Below are 17,769 nucleotides of genomic sequence, written 5' to 3'. Positions count from 1 at the left end.
AAAACACAATCATTTTACCATGAAAAGGAGTAAAAATGCATGACTTAAGAATAATGCAAATGAGTTAACCATTTCAATCACCACATGTTCAATCCTCTGAATGTTCTGCAATGTTATCATTACCATTTGATTTTTTTTGTCCTTGCTTTTTTCCTCTGCCTGCAACTTCTATTCCTGAAGTTGAAGGAGCTTGAAAAAAGCATTTGGTGAATGAGTTCCTGTAGGAAAAAAATTACCAAGTTTGCCAGAGTTGTCAACAAGGAAACTATGCTGAGACTGTGAAATATGCAGGCTCAGAGGGGAGTGGACATATTTTAAAGGGAGCAACCTAAACAAAACCCTTTTGTTTCCCTGGCAGCACTACCTGGTACACCCTTCCGGAGACATCCGTGTTTCCAAAGGGCAGCTGCTGTCTTCCCTTCTTGGTACAGGATCCTACCCTGATTGCTTTCTTGCTCTCTCCCTTTTATTTGGCTGGGACCTTGGAGCCCAGGTAATGAGGGGGTGTTTTTGCAGAGGGCAGCAGCTCATGTTGCTCTGGCAGGGCCTCATGTGCTGTTGGTGGGTGGGAGAAGGGCAGGAGTTCAGACTGGCGGCAGATCTTAGCAGTAGTGGTCATGCTGCTGCCAGCTCTGCCTGCACAGAGGTGGGAGCAGCCAGGCCTTGCTGCTGTGGCAGTGGTGGAGGGGAGGCCCCTGCCTCCAGCAGTACCAGCCCTGGCTTTTGTTCTCCCAGCAGCTTTCTCACTTGCGAAGCCAGAGTAGCAGCAAACCCAAGTCTTCCTGTCTCTGCCTCAGCTCCAGTCCTTCCCCATCCCTTTTTCCCATGCAAGGAGCAACCCAGCTCTCTCCATACCCAGTTGCATATCTTTCCTGTGGTAAAAATACCTTCCTCACCCCATAAATGAATAATTAAGGTTTTCTTTAGTTTTGATGAACTGAAGTTTTGATGAGTTTCGAGTTTTGATGGCAAAGCCCCAGCTTGGCAGTGGTCCTGGCTGCTGAGCATGCTGGGCTGCTGAATGTGCTGGCTTTCCAGTCTGTCTCTGGTTTGCACTTTGGAGCCTGTCTCCCCAAGCCTTTCTGTCTCAACCTACTGTACATGGCACATTTGCACAATGGAGAAGATAGACATGTTGTCCTTGCAATCTAATACTCTCCTGAGTCCTGTTACAAGCCCTCTGCAAAGGTTCTGCAAGTTTTTGAGTCTTTCAAACTCCCAGCCCTGTGTGCATCCTAGGGAAAAGCTGCAGCACCCCATGGTAGTGGCTCAAAGGCACAGAATGAGTTCCTGGTTATCCCTCTGCCCCAGTAAAGCAAAACCAGGCATGGCAGGGATGTAGCTGCAGGGCCCATCAGCACCCACCATAGGGATTCCTCAGGTTCCCTGTGGCTCGGGATGTTCTCTGTTGTCCCTGTGCTCCCTGCCCAGCCTTGTTACTCAGGTCACAGGCCCTGAGGGACAGCAGAGGTGATGAAACCAGGAATATGATGGCCTCAAACTGGTACCTTTTCCAGCCAGCTGCTGAATTCCAGCTGGGGGTTTTGACACCAGCCGTCAGCTCTGATTACCTGTTGTGTTTGTAACAACGCTGTCAGGCTGGCTGGGCTGCCAGCACTTGGAGGAATTGGAGACTTTTTATGCAGGTTTGGGGTTATTTTAATTTTATTGATTAATTCAGCAGGGTAGTGGAGGAGTTTTTTTTGCCAAGTTGCAATGCAGGTTTTAATGGTGAGAAAATTTCTAGAGGAAAACATTTTATGTTTATTTAGAAAGAAGGAGCATTAAAGAGATTAAATTTATCAGGGTCATCCAATGTAAGTCAAGTTCTTTTCATGTGAAATCAATGTGTGTGAATTCTACGGACAGAAATTGGAGGTTAATTCACTCATTAGTCACATGGTGTTCAGGATAATAAATGTTTGATGTTGGAGCATTACTGATAATTTATTAGGCATGGAGTAATAGGTAAAAACAATATGACAGGAAAGGATGAAGAAGGAATTTAATAGGAGAAGGAAGAATGGCAGAGACTGTACAGGTCATCCTCAGCTTATTGAATCTCATGCCCAAGCTCCCACTGACTTTAAAGGTATAGTGTGAGGCTGGCTGACTCTGTTAGCACAGGTAGGCCAGGTGCTGGCTAATGAGAAGAGCTGTGGGTAGCCTGGGAGGAGAGCCCAGTAAGGGAGGGAGGGTTCCTCCAGGGGGCTGATGTCTGCCCCAGGGGTGAAAAGAGAAAACAAATATACACCAGACAGGGAGAAGTGATGCTGCGTCTACTGGCACCAGGACCAGCCGTGTCTGCAGCCAGTGGGCAGCTGATGGCACGAGGCTTGGTTGCTCCTTGCTGGAGGGTTTCTCTGAAGGCTGGTCGGGTCACACATTTCCCTCCTGTGGGTCTGCTCCTTCTGTCACAGCAAGGTTTGTCAGGTCATTGAAGCTTCAGCCAGGGTTGGTTGAAAATGGCCAAAAGGTTCTGGGGAGGTGGAGGCCAGACTGGCTGATTTGTAAAATGCAGGTGGTGATGGAAGAAATCTTGTTTTATTAGGCAGCAAGGCTAAAAATACTAATGGAGTTTGTCCCAGCAAAAGGCATTTCCTCCCCCCCCCCCACCCCTGGCCATAGGCTGCTTTTTTCAGTGGCACAGGAAAGAAAACCCATCTGGGCTCCAGACAGAAACCACCCTCCTGCAGCCCCGTTCCTGGGGTGTGCAGGAGAGCAGGGCATTCTACCCTCCCTGCAAGGGCTCTGCTGTCCAGCAGCCATCCAGCCTGCTCCCTGATGGAGGGAACCCTCAGGGCCCGGCTCCTGGCTGACAACTCCGTGCAAACAAGAGTAAATCTCTTTGGAGAGCCAATATGTAAGAGTGGGAAATTTGGAAAGTCACTGCTGGGAGAAATGTTAATATCTGGGGAAGGAGAGAGATGAGGCTGTCTGACAGGAAATGTATCATCATAAAAGAACATGAAACTGCAATTTTGTTCTCTTGTGCAAATGGTATCCAGCAGAACTTAATATGCAAGAAAGAAATCCACTTCCACTTTATTGGCCAGCCTGTACCAAGTTATGCACAGGAGACTTCCTTTTGCTGTGTGCCAAATAGTAATAATTCTGTGCAGACCTGTAGACGAGGGGAAAAAAAAAGCCACATAAAAATACTGTATGTGCCGGGCATTTTCTGCGTATTTCCTCAGACATTTGAGGAGCACTAATATTTTTTTTTTCTTTGTAAGGCAAACTAAGTTTATGTGAAAGGTTTCCTTAGCTTCAGATAAAGGATAATATTTCAGCTGCTCGGTTGGACATTTTAGCAGCTTAGACAAAAGCGAGGTCAGGACACCAGCAGATACAAATTGAACAGCATATGGCCAGTCAGACCAGACTTGCCAATTTATTGTATTCATCTAGTGATATGTGGGGCATGGAGCAGGAGAAGCAAGTCCGTTAATATCAGAATAATAAAAAAAAAAGATCCAGAGGTGTTACTAAAAGGACATGAAAAATGGCAGGATCTGCAGGATGGGCCATGGTTACCTACAGGGAGCCAGCTCTGCTTTTGGAGCAGAGAACCTGAAAGCTCCTGCTGCGGCCAAGCCTTTGTGGTGGGTGTGAGGATCTGCAAGGTCACAGGGACTGGGGAACGAGAGCTTGAGGGAGGTTTTGTTGTTGTTCCTGGTGAGAGCCCTTTCCAGCTGGAAGATGGGCTTTTGGAGCTGTGATTAAAATGCTTACCAATGTTTTAGGTTTCCTTCAAAGGTGCCAGGTTCTTTGGAATAAAATGTTGCATTTTTTCTCACTTTCCGATCAGAAACGATACGGAGACAGAGCTACTTTTCCCTTTCTTTCTTGTGATTTTTCTGGAAAAAGGGGAGTGAGGTAGTTTTCAGTGAAAGGCAGAGATAACCTGTCTGCTTCCTTTTTCCTCCTCCACTAAAAGAGAGTAAAAATTAGAATGCTTTTAAGGGAGCTGAACACACAGCATTGCTTTTTCTTCTAGGATGCTTTTTATTACAACATATTCTCAACGGTTTATTGTCTTTTGAAATTTCACAAGGAACTTCTAAGCAAGCAGCCTTCTTAGAAAGGATGAGGATGGTCTGTTCTTGTGAAGCCTGGCAGTATGTTCTCTTGTTGCTCTGTGGAGATTGCTCAAGGTGATGCCTCTTCCAAATGGGAGATTTTCTAGCAGTAAATTAGGGATTATGATCAGTATTTTTCTAAAAAGTATTTTTCCTCTACCTGGCACATCCTTCGGGATCATCATTATTGGTAAAAACCTGAAAGAGGAGCCTTTCCTGCTTCATAATCAGGTTGTTTGGAAGAAGATGGTAATGAAATAACATATAATGGAAGCAAATAGAACATTAATTATGTGAAAAGCAGGTGAATTGAGGGGATCTGTCTTCTGCAGGTAACTGGGAAGACTTGAGTAACTTGGTCTGCAGACACACCACCATTCATATCCCTTGAATCTTTTATTTGGAAAGAGCTATAATAAACCTGGAATCTAGAGAGTGTCTCTCCTTCATTGCTGAGGCATCTGTCATGTTGTGGCAAGAGACTTCATGTTGTTCAAATGACATTGCAGGAGATAACAGTGCAATGCAAAGCCAAGCGTGATAAATATGACATGGCATGTCCAAAACAATACTTGCTTTTAGTAGATCAGTTCTCCTTTAAAAGCTAGTATTTAGGTTTGTCCTTAGATAATTCAATAGCTCCCGTCTCTGGTAGGAATGATGTCAACCTGAGTTACTGTTTCTGATGAACAGTGTTGATGGGACAAGATGGCATGAAAAAGATGAAAGAACAGCAGACTCTGGGTGTGTATCCCAGAGCTCCTTCCTGAGTACCTGGTCAAGGCAAAGTTCATGGGGCAGAGCACAGTAATGATGTGAGAAATAGCTGAAGAGCATTTGTCACAGGCCAGCTGGCCTCAGTGATAGTATTTGCCCACCACAGCACTCTTGATTTTTCTTTATCATTTCTGTCTTCAGGTCACCACTAGTGTGCCAATGTTAAGGCAGTAGAAGAAGAAGGACTGAAAAACGAACCCCCAAACAAGGTAACTTTTGTGAATTGGGTAAATGAGGAACTGTTGAAGTAGTATGATCAAAAGTCAAACTGGAATTTGAACCTTGAGCATCCATTTTGTCATGAAAACTGCATCTGGTGTGACCTGGCTCCAGGGAAAAGCCAGACTCTCAACCCCCTGGGGAAGAGCTGGGCCCCTCAAAAGTGGGGACACATCTTGGCCCTCTGGAGTTACTTCCTCTTCACAGGGGGTTGTTTTGAAAACTGTTTATTCTCGTAAATGAGAAACAGAAATCTAGGCTGGAAGGATCTTGGGTATTTGATAGCATCTTCTCTCCTTCTCTCTTGTTCTCTATCACTCTTTCCTGCACTCTCCGCTTGCTGCCTTATGTATACCCTTTGCATGCTACTAACTGTCTGTACTTGATAGTAATTATTTTCAGTAATTGAAAACACTTATTGACTTAGTTATATAAAAAGGTGAATATTTTCCAAGAGTCCCTGTTGAGATTAGAAGAAAAAAGGAAGCTTAAATGAGGTACCAAGCATCCGAGGTACGTATCATTAATACCTGATTTATTAGTGCACAGCTATTAAGTGCTTTTATTCAGAAGTATTGAATAAGCAGAGAGTCATCTAGATAGGACATGGCTAAAATATCAGGCTGCAAATTAGTTTGTTTATGCAGTGAGCACCGAGGATTTTAGACCTGCTGTCTCATGTGCTGTCATGCTCTAGGTTACAGGTGTTGAAGCCATGTTCAAACCAAAGCCATGAGCAGGGTGAATGTGATTTTTAACCCAAGCACAGTTCACCAGGAGTTACTTACATGTCTTGGCTGCAGAACTGAACCTGTGGTGCTGTTCAGTGTTTTGAATGTCTGCTTGCTTGTGCCCTGCAGCAGCCTGCAACTTGCCCTGAGCTGCCTACCTCCTCCAGCTGTCATCTGAGCAACTTGCCCTGCTCCTGATGCACTGAGGGGCTGCTGCAGTCCTGAAGCAGGTGGATGGCTTTCCCTGCAAAGGTTTTATTTTTATTTGGGGTCATGGATATTTAAGTGCTAAGGCCTGACCCTGCCCACAGGCTCCAGACTGTGTTGCCACGGTTTCTGGAAATCTCCTGGGCAATAACCACAATTCAGGGTTGCAGCCACATGAAGGTTATTCCTGCTGTGAGAAAGGAGGGTGAAGTGGTTGCACTGGTTGTTCTCTGCCACTGATCCTTTGCTGAAACCCATTTGGTTTTGCTGTGTCAAATGTGCTTGAACAAGATGGTGAAAGAATTTTCTGTTTTCTGGGTGACTGCAGAAGTGGGGTGGGAGGAAAGCTGGTGGGATAGCCTTCTTCCAGGCTGGCCTGCTGTGCATCAAATCTGGATGCTGTTCCCAAGCAGATCAGCCCTGGGATCTCTGCTCAGGCTGCCAACACAAAAATCAATTAGTCCCTGTCATGTGGGCTACTCTGAGGAGCAGACCAGTGCATTACAAACTGGTCTGGACCTGCAGAGCCATTTAGCGTTTGTCACCAAGGAGCTATCAAAGAGTAATGGCCTTGTCACTAGTATGCAACTGAGATGGATGGGGAGCCATGACCCAGATGTGTAAGACTCCATCCCATAATTAGTCCTCCGGACCAACCAGCTTCTGTGCCATTGCTTTTCAACTGGCTCTCACCCCAGTGACATACCCCCATGGTGCTGCTTGAACAGTTTCACAGAAATCTCTTGTAAGTGGAATATACATCAGTGGCAACTATACCCATGCCCTGCTGCATGATATGAGCCATAGGCAACTCCCCAGGTCCCACTGCTTCCCCTATGAGAGGAGATTTGTCTCTTTTGCTCTTCATCCCTTAGAAGGGGAGGGTGGGGAAAACTTGTGTATTTAGGGCATAGGAGGGAGTACATGGGCATCTCCTCCAGCTTAGATTTTTCCTCAGCATAGGATTTTTTTGGTAGTGAAGGGCTATTGCTAAAGGGACAGTATCCCTCCAAAAAAAGGGAAGGACCAAATTGTTTTCCCATCCAAATTGCAGATTGCTGAAAGAAGGGTTGAAAAAATTAGTCTTTGTGTGGGGAGGGCTTTTTCTCCTATCTTGCTTTCCAGCTTCTCCATTGCTTGACAGGAGCAGTAGCCACAATTCCAATATTGAATGGGTGCAGATAAGACCATGGAATGGCAAAGTTGGGACTGAAGAAATGGAACATCAGGATTTGGGATTTTTTTTTCTCCAGATAAATTCTCTTTTATGAAGCCTCTAGGGCCAATTAAAAAAAAATTCAGTTGATGTCGTGCTTTAGTAGAGCACATCCTAAAGAGCAGAACATTTAAAAGAACAAAGGAAAAAACCCTGGTTCCTGGCTGATAAATGTGTTTGCCCAACCTTGGAGCTTCACTAATAAGACTGCTACGTTTCCAAGCACTAGGCATAATGGCAGCTGTTTTGCAGTGTGTTGCTTTAGAGTGCTGTGGTGGCTTTATTTGTGAATGATCTGTAGGCATCTGAGGATACCCAGTGGGTTAAGGCAAGCAGGATGCTGTGGTGTTATTCTTGGTGCTATTTAGCTTTTAACCCTCATGCACGGAATGCAAAAAAGTTGGCTGTTGTAAATTAGCTACATGTAACTCAAGAACTGATATGGATGGAAATACTGGCTTCTTTAGCTGACTTGTGATAAAAAATATCATTCAAGAGGCTCAGAAAAACATCCTCTGCTCTTGGACAACACCGAGCTGAATGGGAAGCACTAGGGAAAAAAACCCAGCAAGCTAATTCTACATTAAAACATACCTCTCTTTCTGCCCTCTCTCTTTCTTAAATGCTAATAAACATTTTTCCCTTGTTCATCTCCACATCGGTCCACAATTTTGTGTAGTGCATGTAATTCAAGGTAGCACAATCTAAAGCTGCAGCATGCTTTAAAGCTGTTTATTTTCCCAGATTCAACATATATTGGGCCAGACAGCAGGTCTGCTCCTTCTGCAGCTTCAGTGAGGTTCAAGAGGACCAGGCAGACAGAGCAGAGCATTGTGTCACTTTTCCACCTGAATCCTCTCTACGTCGTTTGCTGTATCTGTGTTTGTGAGAATCCTGCATCCATCAGAGCTCTCCATCTTGAGATATAAGAGGTGGGTGTTAATAAAAATGAAGTGTTTTTTAAAAAAAAAAAGTGAAAAAAAATTGGCCAAGTTGCACTCAGGGTATTTGTCATAGGGATGATGCAGGAGGCTTGCAGTGAGTTGCTGAGTGATTTGAAAAGTTAAGATCCAGACTAAAGAGAAAATAAGCAAATTTTCTGCACCGAATTCCTTCAGCAAATGTTTCCACATCTTCACCAGCTACTGAATATGGTAATATTTAAAGAATTAAGAGCTGAATGTAGGAGCATATGAAATGTCAGGTTGTGGGAGGTTAAAAAAGTCTTTTGAAGTCCAACTTCCCGAATAATTTTCCTCTTGCAAAAATCTGATTGCTGTTCAAATAACCCTGCTTAGGATGCATTTACTGATGGTTATCTCAGGGGCTGAAATCTTCCTGCCCTCCTGGGGAGTGCGCTCCTTGCGGAGCCTCCGGGGCCAGTTGTGGCTGGAGGAGCATCCAGCCCATCTCACCCCACTCTCCTGACACCAGCCACTTCCCTTCCTCCTCTCCTGCTTTTAAAGGACAGCCAAAATGTTTCAAGTGTTGAAATCCCTGTCTCACTGAAATTGCACTTGACTGGCTGATTTCCTTTGCCTTACAACTTGTAATTAATTAGGAAAAAGTTAATTCTGCACCTTCCAGTACCTTCTCTCTGGTATTATTCAGACCATAGTTATTTTTCCTTTTTCCTCTGGCTCTCCTGAAAAATGACTTTTCAGGATTAGTTGGTTTCTGATGTATGTATTTTTGTCTGTTGCCTGTATGTCTGTATCTAAAAGCGTATTACCAGTGTCATTTCATGTGAAATCCATGTAATTATTTTTTAGGTTTGACAGGTTTTTGCTTTTAAAGTGCAAGTAACACCTTTTAGCAATCTTTCCAGGTTCATTAAAACATGTGGGAATTTCCAAACACAGAGGGAGGAGAGGTCACACCATCAGCAGTGCAAAGCAAACTGATGTCCCTTGACACTTTCTTTGTGGAGGATGATGGGCATCTACAAAGGCTTTTCAGAGGCTGATTTTAAGAGCATTTTGAAGAACTCTCTCCTTTGGTTACAAAGAGAAACTGCCCAGGTAAGGATAGATGTCTAAAATCTATTGTATGTGCCCTTCCAGGAAAGTTCAAGGTAAGAAAATAAAGCTTTAGAAAATGTCAAAACCTTTTTTCTAAGTATGTATTTATCTCTTGATTCAGGGTTTGGTTTTCTTATCAAAAGTGTTTATCAAATTCAGGATGGCTTCACCAGCCAAACAGGTCAGTCTTAGTTGTCATTGAAGGTTATTCAAAGGTCCCCAGATTCTGCTGGGTATGTCCAGCAAATTCAGGGGCTATGAGGTGTTCTTGTTCTACAGATCTTTGCCCTACAGTAGTTTAATTTTCTGTATGCCAGGAGCACTAGGGAGTGGTGTAGCACAGTCTGTAAGTGGTGCTCAGGTAGGGACAAGCCACCCAAGCTGGCTGATAGCCAGCAAGCATATCATTGCAGCTTGCACTCAGGAAAGATCTGGTGTGGGGCATTTGCTCTTTGTGATTGCTGCTCTGTGAGCTGGTGCTTTTCTGCTGTTCCCTTCAGGGAATGACTACAGAAAGTGGGACACGGCAGTGATGAGCTTGTTTGAGACTATTCTGATGGGACCAGAGATGGAGATTTAGTAGAGTATGGTATTTCTTAGTTTGGTGAGGGATGGTATTGTGTAACATGGTTGCTATTGCTATCCACCATGGTATGATCAGCATGTTTTGTCGTCAGGAAATGTCAAGGTGCACCAGAAAAAAAAAAAAAATCTACTTTGGAAACACTAACTAAATAAGTACATAGAGCGGCCAAAGGTACAGGGAGTTGGAAGGGCAGGTCCTGCAAGTGAGAGGACCAGAACTAGAACTTGTGGGGGCTTTACAGATTGTAATACCTCATGGGGAGGCAATACTGTTAATATGGATGGATATTTGTGAAGCTTTGGTAGGGTAACTTAGGACATCTATGCAATAGGCAATATACAAATACATCCTGCAGCCACTGAGCTGACCTATAATGTTCTCACAATCTGGTGTGGAAAGTACACACAGCTCCACCAACCTTCTAGTCCCTGGAGTTCTCACAAGGTGAGAGAAGGACACGGTCAAGAGGTTCCTTCTCTGTCTTCCTATTTTTGATAGGAGAGGGTTGGAAGTACTTCAGCTGTGCTGCTGAACTCCTGTTTTTGAGACCTCTTAGTATTTCTTAGTATTCTGGGTTTTGCTTGGTTTATTCAAGTACTAATTATGGCAACATTAATACAGACCACTTTAAATCCTGAACAAGCATGCAGCATTTGTGAAGACATACTGCCAAGTGACTTTACAGCTGTCCTTGATGGAGGTGTACAAGGAGAAGAACTGGGAGGATTGGTAAGGGCTTTAGGCAAATCCTTGCATTGGAAATTAGAACTAATTAGACAGGGAGAAGCAAGAGACCTGCTGGCAGGAGCAGCAGGAGCAGAAGGGAGAAGTTTCCACTCTAGTGAATCCCTGCTTACAGGTGAGCAGAAGCCAGGAAGAGACAGGAGAGAGGTGGGGGGAGGAAGACAAGGTCCCTGCACTTGCTGTTACTGCTCAGATCAGCAGCAGGTCATTTCACTGCAGCATCACTGTCCTCTGTGAAGTCCCTGGGCTGCCTTTCCCCAGTGTCGACCCAGTAGTGTTGATGGAAGAGGGCTGCTGAAGGCCAGCAGCAGCAAGTGTTCTTCAGGGGTGCCCTGGTGAGGGACCCAGCATTTTTACCCCCTGCTGTTGACCACATTCACTCCGCTGGCTGGACCTTTGATCTGCCTTGGTGGGGGGTCCTATGTTCTCATGTAGCCTCTGGCACAACAACTGTAGCTGTCTCAGCAGGTGACGTGTGTCAGGATGAAGCAATGCTGGTCCCTGGGGGAGAAATGACAAGGGTGATTTGTAGCCAGGCTTTTAAGTGCCATTTGGTAGAGCAAATACATTTAGAAAATAATATTGCTGTAACAACAGTGCTGTCTGTGTCCTCTGAGGATTGCCTTTTTCCTGGCTTTGAGGAGAGCAGGGCCAGCTCATCAGGCTGTTCTGCAGGTGTGAGCCCAGCTCCACGTACCCCTCAGAGCAGCATGTGCCAACTGCCACCCACCCTCTTCTGACATGATAACTTCACTCTTGGGCACAAAGTTGTTTTTTGATCTTCGGGCTTCCCCCTCCAGCACAACAAGACTTGTCAGCTTCTTGGACACAGGCTGTAGATGACTCCAGATTGTTGCCCATTTTTCTTCCGAGCTTGTGCCAGACTGTCCTTCAGGTTAGGGCTGATGCAGCTTCCTGACAGGAGCAACATGGGAAAACCAAGCAATTGCTGGTGTCTGCAGAGACCGTGGTTGGTGATGGGCAGATTCAGCAAGAGTGGTCCTGCACAAGCCTGGAAACCAAGGGAACAACATTAATCTTCAAGGGGGTTAATTTATTGAGGTTACTTTCAACCAGCTTAATAGTCTTCTCACTTTATTCATGCTACCTGTGGTTTTAATGCTGTCTGCAGGCATGGGGTAATTGCCCGGAAGCAGAGGAGGTGTGAAATAAGGGGAAAAGGGGTGATTTGAGACCTCCAGCCTTCTGTGGTGGAGGGGACAGGGTTGGTGTATGTGAGGTAGGAAGACCCACCACAGAGAAGCATTGTGCAAGCTCACCCTCCTGACCACACTGCTTTTCTGAGTAGATTTCTTCTGCAGCAGCTTTTGCCACAACAGCCAGTGTTGTTTTTAACATGAAGGGGATGTCTCTGTCATTGTGACAGCCCCGTGTGACCCCAGCTCCTCTCAAGTGGCCCCAGATCCTCTCAGTGCCCCTCCACCATCCCGGGTGCTCCATCTCCATCCCTGGGGCTCCCAGCAGGGCTCTGCTGCACGGAGCAGCTGGTGCAGCCAGGGCAGCCTCCTCAGCAGTTGCTGCTCTTAATGAGTTTGTTGCTGCTTCCTTAGTGAAGGAGTGGCTGGGATTTCATTTTCTCCCCTGTACTGGTTTTTCAGACCCCTGCTTGAGAAAGCAGACCAAATTCAGTTGAAAGCAATGCTACAGTTTTCTAGATAAAATTGCATCCATTCTTTTTCTTTTTAATTTCCTTTTAACCAGAGGAAAGTCTCTGAAGGCATCAAAAGTGATACTTTGTGCATATACAGTGCTACTGTGTTTGAAACTATTTGGCCTTATTAACTAACACAGACATATCCCTAAAAGATACTGCTATTCCTGGCTGAGTTGCATCACATATTGCCAGGGAGAATTAGAATTTTGAGGGGGAGAGAGCATTATGTAGCCACAAACTAACAAATACACAGAGAACTGGAGTACATCTCCTATGGAGACAGGCTGAGAGAGTTGGGGTTGTTCAGCCTAGAGAAGAGAAGAATCTGGGGTGACCTCAATGGCAGCTTTCCAGTGGCTGAAGGGGCTACAGGAAAGCTGGAGAGGGACTTTTTACAAGGGCATGTAGCAATGGGACAAGGGGTAATGGTATTAAACTGAAAGAAGGCAGAGTTAGACTAGATACTAAGAAGAAATTTTTAAAATAAGGGTGGTGAAGCACTGGCACAAGTTGCCCAGAGAGGTCCAAGAAGTCCCATCTCTGTAAGTGTCCAAGGCCAGGTTGAACAGGGCCCTGAGCAAGCTGGTCTAGTGGGAGGTGTCCCTGCTTTTATGGCAGGGGGGTTGGACTAGTTGACCCTTAAAGGTCCCTTCCAACCCAAATTATTCTATGATTCTGTGAAAACCCACCACCTGAACACCACCCATGTTTCTTTGAACATGTTTTCCATGGACTTCTGCAAGAGATTTTGTGAAGCCAGCGACTGGCTTCCTGTGCCATGAACATCAGCGAGCCAATGGCAGCAGAATGTTTTCCTCTTTAGGAAAGCACGGAGGCTTTACTCCCCAGCACACAGTCAAGGGAAGGAGGAACAAAGTGCTGAGCTGGTCTGCAGAACAAGGACTTGACCTTTAGTCTGAGGGAGCTCGGGGTCTGACAGGCTGGAGGATTAGCCTCCTTATCTCGTTTTCTGGCTTTCAGTTAGGATTTAGTTAAGAATACCCTGCATCTGCATCAGCAAGAAGAAATGGCTCTTCCAAGGCTTTGGAAAGGTCAGCAAAAAGCCAAAGATTTTTAAGCACACAGTTTGAAACTTTTAATGTGTTGGAAATGCATCGGCTGGAGTCAAATCCTGAAAGTGTGGAAGGCACTTCTAGCTGGGACTGCCTCACTGTATGTACCTGCATTTGTAAGCATCAGGAGATGGATGGGCTCCATCTTCTGCTGCCTCTTCACTCCTCTGCACCAAACCCACCCTGTGTGCTGCTCCCTCTCAACCAGCAGCAAAGCTGACAGGGGTTCAGGCTCTGTGGGCTCTCACTGGGTGTGGGGCTTTGGAGACCCTCCTCCAAGGCTGGGGCTCCCGTTGCTGTGTGTGGTGCTGGGGCAGCCCCTGGCTCCCAGCCCCCTGCCCCTCCAGGAGCACCCCAGCTCTGGGAAGCAGGGGGTGCAGCCATCTGCATCCGCTCCCAGCCCCTGACTTTTTCAAGCCCAGCTGTGCTTTGCCCACCAGCAGGCAGCTGGTAGGTGCCTGCTTTGAAGCCTTACTCCTCTGCAGGCAGAAAGAGCCCTCAGATTAATGGTCTGCCTGAAAGCTAAAAAGACCACAAAAAAAAGAGAAAGAAATCATTTAAAACATCACATTAAAATGCCACTCCACATCTGAAAGGATCCATTAAAACTTTTATAGAGCTTTTTACGTTTGTTTCCCCTGTTTTACATTTTGTTCTGGATTCAGACACTCCTCTCTTATAATTCTCCTTTGTAATAAACATTTTTGCCTTGGTTGGCTCTGCACGAACAGGGACAATTTGCTGTGCAGAAGGAAACATGGGGCTTTTGCCTCGAATAGAGCTTTTCTTTCCAAAACCACCATTCTCAGGCATCCAGCCTGGGTGGTTGTTCCTGCACCATCCTTCTTAAACATTTTTTTTTTTTTTTTAAATTTTTGAGACTCAGAAAAGTGCATCAGGGCTTCAGGCTGTGGTTCTCTGCCTGCAGCTCCTTTGCCAAGGCCCCGTGGTGGTGGGGGCAGAGGGAAGGGCTGGGAGAGCTGCAACACCCTGTGGCCAGGGCTGCAGGTCCTTCTACCCAGTCCCAGCAGGATGCTCCTGGTCCTGCCACCTCCAAGTGTCCCCCTGATGTGCTGCCACCACTTCACCTGTTCTTGCTTTTCATGTCCTTTCCATTAAAAATAAATAAAAATTGTAAAATCTGCTGTGGGTAAGAGGAGGAAAGGCTTCTAAGGTTCAGCAGGAACTGGTCAGTTGTCACCCCTCCTCTTCTGGACAGTGGGCAAGGACAGGGTGACCAAACAGTGGCTCAACAAGGCTCTGAAGTCAGGTGAATTACGTTTGCAGAGCAAACGGTGTATAAAACTGCTCTGCCTGCACGCCTGGCCCTTGGTCTGGGCCTAGAGTTAGACTGTTGCTGTCTGCCTTGCTCTGCTCAAATGTGTTCCTTTTTGTTAAAATATAAATAATAGAAAGCATGTAGCATCCATCTGGTTAGCCTTTCTTTTTTGCAACTTTTTTAACCATACCTATGGAAAGAATATCACGTCACACGGGCCCTACTGCCTGTGCTGGATGCCAGGAGCTTGGGTCCATGTCCTGCATCCTGCCTGTTCCATCCCATCCAGCAGCCTGGGAGATGCTTGCCTGCCTGGGAAGCCGGAGGCTGGTGTGGCTTGAACCCCTGGCCTCTTCCAAACCAAACCCACTCAGCACAGCATCTTGTCCATGGGGGATTTGTGATGCTGACTATTACGTCGTTGCTCTGAAAACAATTTTGTGTAAGGCCTCAAATTTAAGCTTAATTGTCCCAAAAGAGAAATGGCAGCAGTGTATCCTGTCAGTGACCCAAGGCAGTGGCACTTCCTTGCCTCTTCTTCCTTCCTGTGTGTGCCCAGCATTGCAGAGCCCACCAGGTGAGATCCCACTGGGTGCTCACTTGTAGTTCCCAACTACCAGCTTTGACAGTGCGTTATTGAAGCCTTCACCTTGTCTCCCATCCCCTGCTCTACCCCTTAAACAATATGTATTTTTGAATGTTTTGTGTTTGCAGTGCAGCCTCTGCCTGTGGTCAGTACACCACCTATGGTGTGGCTGTCCAGATGGGCATTTCTCAGGAGCAACAAGTTTAACACTGGCCCTGCTGGGGTGGTGCTGCCCCGTAGCACAGCTTCTTGCACAGCTCCTCTTCTTGCTGTGATGCTTTAGCTTTGTACCCACTGCTGGGGCTTTCCTGCCCTTTCTCTGGGCACACCTGAGCCTTGCAAACTGAGGGCTGACTTCAGGAATGCAAATAATGTTCCCTGTGCATCCACGCCATGTCTCCAAAAACCTTTTCATCTTGTTCCTTGTTGCCCTGGATGATAATTACTTCAAAGAGCAGCCCCATGTCCTGGTATTTCAGTTTATCTCATTACCATTGTGTTTACTAAGCCAACCAGCTTTGCCAAAAACAGCGTCAAGGTTGCTGGCAGCTCTAGCTGACTGGCCTGTTTGTCCTCTCCGCTGGCTGAGATGCTAATTTTTCCTTGATTGCAAACCCTGCATTCATCTTTTGTGAATTAGTGGTGCCTACAGATTCAGCATAATGGCTTAAAAACCCCGGGCCCGAGCCACGGGCTGCCAAAGGCAGGGCTAATGGATGCTGTTAGGATATTTACTTGCCACTTTCTTGGCCAAGGGGAGCAGCTGGCTGGCACCCAGGGCTGGCGAAGGGCAGGCGGGAGTGTCACGTAGGAGAGCTGCTTGGCAGGTGAGAGCTGGAGGAGGCACAGAGGGGTGGACAGACAGAGGGATGGACAGACAGACAGATGGGTGTAAGGATGTATGCAGAAGTCATTTGTCATGGTGCCAGCCAGCCGCTAGAAGAGAGATGCAAGCTGTCAGCTTCTGGCTGTAGGAGCTTTCCTGGGCTGCAGGAAGACTAGAACAGTCTCAGGGTACCCTCAGGACGGTCTTAACACAATCTGATTTTCCCCTTCTAATCTTGGGTTGATTGCAACAAACTACGTGTACAGTTTTTAGAAGTCTTTGGTGCAAGATGCTGAGCTGGCAGTAGTGTAAGTGACAACCTGAACAGGCATTCATGCTCACATGGACTTGCCCTGACGTTGCCACCACGGTCAGAACAGGGCACCAAGCTTTGGGTTGCTGCATAAAATAATTTTAGTGGCTGAGGATTAGTGTAATGTTTTTTAAGATCCTTAAAAATCTGACAGCCGACTCAAAAAAGAGAAAATGAGAGGAGTCTCCAGCTCTCAACCTGCTGGCAGGGATGGGCAACGTGGGGTGGGCAGCCACAGCCCTGGCTGTTACGTTGCTCTTTAGGATAAACCTACCGTAAGTGATGCTATGGCTGTTGCTAAGCAACTCACATGATTGCTATAGCCAGTATTTCCCTCTTAAAGGTACATTTGCAAAGAGTAATCTTTTGTGTGCATGAAATTAATTTCCAGATGTATGGATTTGTATTAGTTAATGGCAATAAACTTTGGCAACGCCTCAGTGCGGTGTTAAAGTGGCACACAATGTGGCATGGAGATACTGCAGAGCAAAAGCATTAGGCCCTCCCCTTTAATTAATTGGAACTTAAAGCTGGGATGTTTTACTTACCAAAATAAATTAACAGTGAATCAGGTTACAGAATAAATTAACAAATTAAATTGGGTTAGTTGGAAGTTTAAAAGAGGGTCTGTGAGCTGCCTGCATTGCAAATAGAGTTGGCAAGTCTTGAGCTCTAAGGGGAGGCTTGCAAAGAAAAGTGTAGCTGTTGCGGCTCTGTGAAGCAGTGACCAGTTTTCAGTCTTTAGCATCAGAGACTGGACCTGCCCTAAATACGGATGAAACCTCAGGGATGTGCTGCCCACCCAGGTCAAAGCAGCCACCCCAGAAGGGACTTTGGCTGCTCATTTTCTTCTGGTTTTGTGTTGCCACAGACTTGCAGAGGATGATGCTCCTTTCACAGGCCATCACAATCCTCCCTTTTTATTTTTAATTATTTTTAAGCTGTTCCTTCTCTTGCTGTTCTTGACTGGCAAGGACTTCATCTCCTGTGCTGGCAGAAGGGGCTCCCAACCCTTGCTTGGTTCCTGGGGACGTGTCTCCACTCCAGGCTGCGGATGCAGTGGGTCCCACCGCCTAGTAACCTTGGCTGAAGCAGAGGCTTTTTAAGATGCACAGAGCCATTGGCAGCCCAGTCTGATGGTCCTACCGTGTCACAAAATGTCCCTTTGGTCACCCTGGGCTTGCTCTGCCACCATGGCACAGCTGGAGAAACCCTCATCTGTCAGCAGCAGGGAGAAGGGGAACCCTGGCAAGGTACTTCAACTGTATTACTTTCAGGTGGTTGCTACATCTTTTCTAATTAAAATAAAATAATTTTAGGCTTCCTGAAATGAATATTTGGTATAATAGATTCAGAAAGTGATGAAAATGTTTTCATTAAATAGTGAGAGAGGGAGAGAGACCCTGCAAGGCATAGTATTTTATCTCAACTCTC

The 17,769-nt window shown here is 46.1% G+C and overlaps 1 protein-coding gene across 25 annotated transcripts in view; it reads left to right on the top strand.

The window, feature by feature from the left end:
- Positions 1–17,769, top strand: part of NABP1 (nucleic acid binding protein 1) — a 100,320-nt gene that overhangs the window by 67,875 nt on the left and 14,676 nt on the right. For 22 of the 25 annotated variants that reach the window (XM_051623231.1, XM_051623241.1, XM_051623246.1 and 19 more), the window contains 3 exons: positions 5,001–5,068; positions 7,977–8,164; positions 9,061–9,253. The gene's annotated coding sequence lies outside the window, so the exon portion shown is untranslated. Of the gene's footprint in view, positions 1–5,000; positions 5,069–7,976; positions 8,165–9,060; positions 9,254–17,276; positions 17,589–17,769 lie in introns of all 25 variants that reach the window. The other 3 variants (XM_051623245.1, XM_051623236.1, XM_051623239.1) reach the window with 2 other exon arrangements.

This window comes from Apus apus, chromosome 6, assembly GCF_020740795.1.
Source record: "Apus apus isolate bApuApu2 chromosome 6, bApuApu2.pri.cur, whole genome shotgun sequence".
NCBI lineage: Eukaryota > Metazoa > Chordata > Aves > Apodiformes > Apodidae > Apus > Apus apus.
This window is presented reverse-complemented; position numbering and strand designations above follow the sequence as displayed.